Source organism: Rhodnius prolixus, unplaced genomic scaffold (genome assembly GCF_049639745.1).
Source record: "Rhodnius prolixus isolate KJV_2025 unplaced genomic scaffold, Rpr scaffold_8, whole genome shotgun sequence".
In the NCBI taxonomy this organism is placed as follows: Eukaryota; Metazoa; Arthropoda; class Insecta; order Hemiptera; family Reduviidae; genus Rhodnius; species Rhodnius prolixus.
In genome coordinates, this window is record NW_027411593.1 from 32,436,556 (window position 1) to 32,445,153 (window position 8,598).

The 8,598-nt window shown below is 33.4% G+C and overlaps 1 long non-coding RNA gene across 1 annotated transcript; it reads left to right on the forward strand.

Annotated features, from left to right (window-relative positions):
• Positions 1-1,256: 1,256 nt before the first annotated feature.
• Positions 1,257-7,062, forward strand: LOC141450626 (uncharacterized). The gene is made up of 2 exons (XR_012456198.1): positions 1,257-1,407; positions 6,454-7,062. It is a non-coding gene; the product is annotated as an uncharacterized lncRNA (long non-coding RNA).
• The last annotated feature ends 1,536 nt before the right edge of the window (positions 7,063-8,598 follow it).

An 8,598-nucleotide genomic window follows, 5' to 3' on the forward strand; every position in this document is an offset into this window, starting at 1 on the left:
AGCTAGAAAGCTGCAATATTACTTGCTGGTAAAAATAAAACAATAAAAAATAACAACGAGAACTTGTCATAAAGATGGGAATAAAAGAACAATAACAGTAGGTATCTAAAAATATTTAAAGATAAATATTCGAATTGTTTGTCAATTTTGTTTCTTTTTTACCTGTTAGTCACACCTTCAAATTTATTTAGATTTACTTTGTGGTTATAGTTGTCTACTATACAAATGCAAGATTAGGTATCTTTATCATTTCTATCCAGATTATTATAGTGTTAGACATATCTTTACTCAAAACAGGTGAGGCCAGTGTACAGTGTACTGGGTAACATTATCTCAGCCGCTTCAATTGATTGGTTATTTTAATAATATTGGCTTCTAACTACGCCATTGAGTCTTGGCTTTCCACAACTTTTTTTTTATCAATCCTAGACAATACCAACGCATTCCAGGCCCATGTAACACACCCGGGTGATAAGTGACACTACGTTTTTTTAAAGATAGGATTGCAACGTCTGCTTCTAGTATTAGAGTTCCAACCGATATGTTAGAGTCTTGCAAGAAAAGATGTAAAATTCGTCTTCATAAAAGTAAAAGAGAAGACTTACCGTTGATGACCCTAGTGCAGGGGTCGGCAACCTATTTCAAGTCGAGAGCCATTTCTCCTTAAATAATATTAATAAATCTTACCAAGAGCCGCAAGGATGATAATGTAAAAAACTCTGTAGATCATTTGTATTCGCAAATTATTATTTTATGATATTCAATAACATTTAAATGTTTTATATATTTATTTTCACATATTGCAAAGTAAATAAACAAATAAATAATAACTTAACGAATGAAAAGGCGGCAGTATTACTTCAATCAAGTACTTTATTTTGATATTGTATAATTCTATTCAATTTCGAACCTATCACATTTAAAATTATTTTTGAAAAAATACCTTTAATAAATGGAATTTTCATTAGTTTCAATAAAACTTAACTATTCAATATACGATATTTTTGGCAGGCTGAAGAGTCACACAATTTCGATAAAAGAGCCGCGGGTTGCCGACCCCTGCCCTAGTGGAATGCTCCAGAGAATAGAGGTAGCTCGCTATTGGGAGGCTGAAAGAGGTTAAAGGTTTGTGGAATGATGTAGAAACGGAAGAATTTTTTTTGGTGATGTATGGTGAAGGAGCGATGTCGTTCGTTGTGCAGTCCGACAGGTAGCGTAATGAGTGTTAGGTTATAAACAGACTGTGGTGGTTATAAGTCACTCACTAGAAAATAACGGATCCTCAGTTCTAGTCCAGTGTGTTTTAATCTGTAAAATGTTAATAGATGTTAATAAATGTTAAAATATGAACTTCTGCAACTTATTAATAATAGTCGATCATCAAGCCTAAGTAAATGTAATAAAAAGGTAAACGATGACTTTCCTTTTTTATAAAATTAAAACGTTCTTTAGTTACTAAAGTTGTCGCTCTACTCCTTGTTTAGTCTTCTGGCTATGTTGTGTGACAATCTAGATACGCTTAAATTAAAAAATACTGGTTAGTGCATTTCGTGACTTTACGCATTTTGGTTTGGTTGTGTCAGTTATAAGTAGTAAGTTAAACTTGGTGTGTTGAGAAACATTTGCGACAAGAGGCATCAGTAATATAATGGTGCAGATTTTCATTTACATTCTGTTTACAATTGAAAAGTTTCTTTTTAATCCCCACACTTCACAACCGAACTATCTCTAAGTCCACTAAGGTTTTTTGTAACATATATTACATCGTTTTATGCTAAATTTTGTTTACTTTCTAGAAAGCATCCTAGTTGTCAAAATTGTATTTTTAAAGCAGGTTATTTATTTCTTTCAAAAACAATTTCCTTTTATTCAGTAAATGAAATTATTTTTACAAAAACATTAAATGTTTTGAAATGTTTCCTTACGTTTCTAAGTATTTAAAGAAAATTATTTCTATTTGATCTATTTGGTGTCATCTCTCATTTGAAATAGCTAAAACAAAGAGAAAGTTTAGGTGTGATAATGTTTTAGATGATTAAAGAGATAGAAAAGTAGAGGAGTGCGCTATTTTGTGTTTGAGTGTTGAACACTGTTGAGAGATGGCGCTAGAGGATGAAAGTTGGCGTTAAAGAGAAGAACAGACAAAGCTCCTAATTGCGCAAACCCCTTCAAACATTCTAGGCCTTGTCTGTTTAACTCTATTCGGACCCTATGCCTTCTAATTACTGTTTAAACTCGTAACTCCACCTCTCTTTTCTTCAATGACCATGTTCAAGTACACTCACCCGTCTGTTCTAACTAACCTTTTGGAAGTATTCCAACATTACTTAAGATATACAATATTAAATGAAGTTTTAAACTAAACTAAACTGTGAGTTTCAATAGTTTTAGAGTGATAGCTCTTTAATCAATGTTACATAAAGTATAAAAATGACATTCGCATAAATTGAATACAAACAAATGAAGATAAATTATTTCACCTTAACTATGAAACAAGCCTTCGGCTTCTTTGATAGCTGAAAACTGTCCTACCTAACACCTATCTTGTTCTGAAATCTTCGCTACTAGATAGACTGAAATTATCCAAGAAATTTTCTAAACTTCACTCTATCCTGTAAAGATTTAAATTCTCATCTTTCAGTGGCAGATGGTGTCTAAAAAAATATGGTTTATCAGCATATAAGACAGAATTAAGTTTTAAGCTCTGCTATTTCTATCATTAAAGCAATATTATCATAGGTACAACCTACCTTCTCTTTTAATAATAATAAAAGTAAATACATTTATGTACCATTATCAAAATGATGTCTCTTTACGCAGAAAACATTGCCAAAGCTCGAACTTCTTGAAATTCAGCTTAAATACTATTCACTATCTAGTCCAGTCCAAATCTGGTCAGTAAATAAATGACATTTTATTAGTATAAATATCGGGTGCACTGGAAATGAAGCGTGCATTTGTAAATGGGAGATCGCCAGTTCGAATCCCGCTTGGAGCTACTTTTTTAATTGTTACAAAAAAAAAGTGTTAATAGTAAAGTATGTGCTTTACGCCAGCTACGATACCTAATTGGTAGTTAGACGTTAATCCTCGCCTGAAATAAAGGCGATTATTTCATTATTTAAATATTAAAACTGTCCGGTAGGACAGTTGTATAAGGGTTGACCGTCAAAAACTGCACGAAAAAGCGTAACGTTGAAAAACACCCAACTTTGACAATTTTTTTCTATTTTTCTATAAAAGATAAAATTCCCAAATTTTCTTTAAATCTTACTCCGAACCCTCCTTTATAACTGTAATTTTTTTGCAACCATCCAGATCTAATAGGTTTCGAGAAAAAAGTTGCCGAAAATGAGCAAAAATGGCTTTTTCAAAAAATGTCCTTGTTGTTGTTGTTGTTACCTTTTTTGTAAACAACGTAGCGCCTAAACGCGTGAACCGATTTTCATGAATGAAGTGTCATTCGAATCGAAATTTTGTACAGATTTGCACTTTAAAAGTCTCGATGCTATGCCTCATAAGGAGGGAAGTTTGCCCCACCCAAATAAGGCCCTTTCTAAAACTATTATTACCAATATTTCTATAACGCTTAGTCCGATTTTGATAAAATTTAGCACGAAAAAGTGATTAAAGCTCCTCTACGTGGCTGTGAAGTGCCATCATGCTCTTACACCTACTAAGGGAAGTACTGCAATCGTTAAAATTATCAATGAGTGAACCGATTTACATCAATGAATTGTCGTTCGATTCAAAATCTTTGCCTTTTAAGGAGAAGTACTTTAATCGCAGTTTATTTTTCTTGCTCCTCTTAAAAGGAAGTACTGAAATCGCAGTTTAATTTTGCTATTTACGTACAAATACCTTCCTATTTTATTCAAAACGCTTTCTAAAAAAAATGGTTATTGAGGATGGTTTGGGGACCGCAACTATAATCATTCTTTAAAAAGATCTCTCCAGTGGTAGTTACGGTTCCGATTTAACACCTTATCAGGTTATAATGATAGAATAGCTTATTCCAAATTTTAAAAAAATCTGTAAAGCAGACGTAACTTTGCAAATAGACAAAAAGGAAAATCTATCCAAAAGGTACAAAAATCTCCTTAACAAAAACTTACAGTTTTAAAAGTTAAGTATAAGGGTTGATTAAACGCCAAAAGGTACACAAATCAGCAGTTCCCAACATTTCATTAATACTTCATTGATATAATTTAAGTAATTTTACTGCATTAACTTTTCCTTCACATTTTTTAGAATTTATTAGATGTCACAGACCCTTATGCTGGCCAGTTCATTCATAATATTATTTTGTTACAATTATGATAAAATGTATATTATATCTTCGTAATTAAATAGGTACTTTATTTTAACTCTATTCCAAATTATTCTTCTGATTTATCTTTAATATGCCCTTTATTCTGAGTAGTCACATATACATGCATGTTAAAGTAGAAAAAGACTAAGTTAGAGTCGGCTACTGTTTAAATTTGAATCACGAGGATTTAAAACAATATTTCAGTCTTGAATTCGTCTTACCGAAATATTCGTGAGCACAAATAACATACAGTTATAACAAGTAGATTATTCAACAATATTTACTCATTTCTCAATTGTAATTTAATTTAGTCCCCCTAATTTTACTTATGGTAAAATACTGGAATAATTAGCTGTCCTAAAAATATGCATATCTTTATTTTCTTTATTTTATATTACATATATATAACATTGTGGGATGAATACCTAGATTGAGAATGTAATTGAAGAAAACTATATTATTTGCGATAAAGCCAGTTTATTTATTACTTATTATTACAAACGTTTGACTACTACATAAAATAACAATTACTTTAATCGAAGAATGAACTTAAACCGACGATTTTTATTTAAAAATAAAAATAAATAAATAAAATCATTGATGTATGTTGGTGTAAGCATTTTTTAAAAAAGTTTATGAATTTTTTAGCCTCATATTTTTTTTATATTTTTTATAACGTTTTCTTTTTCACCTGTGATTAATAGTTTGATTATTATAGATAAATAGATATTACAGTCAATCTAAGTTAAATGGTGTGCTACTTGAGTAAATATTTTGTAGACGAAAATGGCCAGCATAAGGGTCTGTGACATCTAATAAATTCTAAAAAATGTGAAGGAAAAGTTAATGCAGCAAAATTACTTAAATTATATCAATGAAGTATTAATGAAATGTTGGGAACTGCTGATTTGTGTACCTTTTGGCGTTTAATCAACCCTTATACTTAACTTTTAAAACTGTAAGTTTTTGTTAAGGTCTTTATTAAGTTTTACTGTAAAATAAAACCAATATTATTTGTTTTAAAAATATTACTGTGGAGCAGCAGACTCTGCTATCCATCTAGCTGGAGCTGGTGTTCCTCAGTGCAGTGTTCTAGGTCCTCTTCTTTACTCCTTATATACAGCAGATATACCTCAACACCCAAATACCATCCTCTTCACCTTGGCTGATGATACTGCAATCTTATCTCCTCATTACGATCCTCTTATTGCTACACGAACTCTTCAAGCGCACATCAACCACTTACAGGACTGGCTTATCAAATGACGAATCAAAACTAACGTTACGAAATCAAAATTTATAGTATTTACTCTTAGACGGATAATCCTCCCTCCCATCATCTTGAACCAAACTCCTGTAACAACTGTGGACAAAGTACGCTACCTTGGTCTGCACCTAGACAAACGGTTGACTTGGAATCCCCATACTAGACTGAAAAGATAAGAAAGTAGCCAACGCTACAAACTTCTCGCCAGACTACTTGCCAAACGTCGAAACTTTACCTACATACATAGCAAAAGACTCTTATAATATAATATAAAGACCATATTAAAACTGTCCGGTAGGACAGTTGTATAAGGGTTGATCGTCAAAAACTGCACGAAAAAGCGTAACATTGAAAAACACCCAAATTTGACAATTTTTTTCTCTTTTTCTATAGAAGATAAAATTCCCAAATTTTCTTTAAAATAAAGGGCAAACCCTCCTTTATAACTGTAATTTTTTTGCAACAACTCAGATCTAATAGGTTTCGAGATAAAAGTTGCTAAAAATGAGCAAAAACGACTTTTTCAAAAAATGTTCTTGTTCTTCTTGTTCTTGTTGTTGTTCTTCTTCTTCTTGTTACCTTTTTTGTAAACAACGTAGCGCCTAAACGCGCGAACCGATTTTCATGAATGAGGTATCGTTCGATTCGGAATTTTATGTAGATGTGCCTTTTGGGGGTCTTTAATTCTTGCAACAACCGTTGCAGTTGTAAATTCCAATAAAAGATAAATACAAAAAAAGAAAAAATGAATTCTAATGAGAAACGATCTTACTTCTTTCAATACAGCTGTTCTTTCCATTATAACTCCCAAACATTTTATAAATAGTTCAACTAACAGCCGATCTAAGGATAATGTTTTTCTCATTACTGGCAGTTTTATTCACCAGCAGAGAGCAGAAAGAGGCTCGTAGAATGCGAAAATCGGAGCCATAAGTAGCTGGGACCTCCGCATGCTGAACCCAGACTATCCCCAGATTTGAGGTAATCTTCCTGTACCCTGTAATTGGAAATAAAAGTTATCATTATTTAAGTGATTGGTCAGTACGAGAAGAGTGTAGAGAAGGTGAAAATCGTTGGGAGCTAGTTTCAAAGTTGAATGCACTCAATTTTAGTCAAATAGTATTTAGGGCAATGTAAATACAGTTTTGTTTTCTGAAAGAAATAAATAAATTTTAGATCGTCTTTACTGGTCTAACTAATAAATAAAAGCAATAACGCTCTATTGAGGGAAGGGATTAGCTATGAGGTTAGCATACTGGACTCCCACGCGGAGGTCCCGGGTTCGAATCCAGCAGCTGACCCTTAGATTTTCTCTTCCTAGGAGCTTCTTACAGCTCACTGTCCGGCGATAAACAGTGTGGTCTGTAACGAGAGAACACTGTCCGGAGGCCGGCAGTGCACTGAAAAAAGCTCCGGGCGCCAATAACCTTAGATGTTGACGCGCCTTAAATCATAAAAAAAAAAAAAAATAAAATAAAAATAACGCTCTATTTCACTTACGAGGTTTGTAAATTAAGCAATGAGACTGATTTTTTTATTAAAAAAGAATTACAATTCTATATTGTCACCTTCAAAATAACTTCCTTCTGAAGCCACACAGCGCTGGAGACGTTTCTTCCACTCCTCATAGCAGTGCCCGAACTCCGATACTGGAATAACCTTCAGCTGGGTCGGTTACAGCCGTTTGAATGTTTTCGACTGTACCAAAATGAGTTCCCTTGAAGTTTGACCCCATTTTCTGGAACGTGTCCATTACTGGCGACGAGTCTTGGGTGTTTGAGTATGACCCAGAAACCAAGCGCCAGAGCATGGAGTGGCACACTTCAACCTCTCCAAGGCCCAAAAAAGCAAGGATGGCGAAATCGAAGATCAAATGCATGTTGATTTGTTTTTTCGATATCCACGGAATCATCCACAAAGAGTTTCTACCTCAAGATCAAACGGTCAATTAACACTTTTACCGAGAGGTTCTTGGAAAAACTTCGAAAAAGGGTCATTCGTGTGAGACACAAACATCAAGAACAAGTGGGTGTTGCATCACGATAATGCTCCTTGTCACACAGCAATTTCAATAAACCAGAGTTTTTGGCCAGTAAAAACATTCCTGTGGCTCCTCAGCCTCCTTATTCGCCTGACTTGAGTCCTTGTGACTTTTTTCTCTTTCCGAAGTTGAAAAATCACTTCAAGGGGACTCATTTTGGGACAGTCGAAAACATTCAAACGGCTGTAACCGACCAGCTGAAGGCTATTCCAGTATCGGAGTTCGAGCACTGCTATGAGGAGTGGAAGAAACGTCTCCAGCGCTGTGTGGCTTCAGAAGGAAGTTATTTTGAAGGTGACAATATAGAATTGTAATTCTTTTTGAATAAAAAAATCAGTCTCATTACTTAATTTACAGACCTCGTATTAAACTAAAATATTTAGTGAAATATTTTCAAGAAGTTAATATCAAATTAATTAAAATCTTATTAACAATTAAAATTCTCTACAATAAGTTAGATGAAACTAAGTGGAAATTGTACAAGTTTTAGAAAATAAGACTTTTTGGTTTGGTGATAATAAATTCGGTGGGAAAGCATTAAGTTAAAAGCTGCTCTTACGTTTATGAAATGGATGAAAATTCATGCATATGGAAAAGATGGAAAAGTGTGTGGTATTATAATTGTTAGGAAAACCCGAGAGCACTGCTGGGAAAGCTTTCCTCACAGTTTTCACTAACACGTTGAATTAAGAGTATATATATACATATTCAACTCATACAGTCACAAGATGTGCCTCAATACATTTCTAGGTCTGCTCTATGGCAGTCACTTTTCCCACATCGTTCTCATTGTATGCTCTCCTTCATACTTCAGTTGAATTTAGATCTATTTCCTCCCTGATATGGTACTTTTTCCTTATTTCACCCGTTCAGGATAATAAGAAGAATCCTTCTCTTCCTGCTAATTTCTATTTTAGATTTTTGTTAATTAAATTTTATAACTTGAATTTTACCATTCTATTTCAACAGCTTCACTAC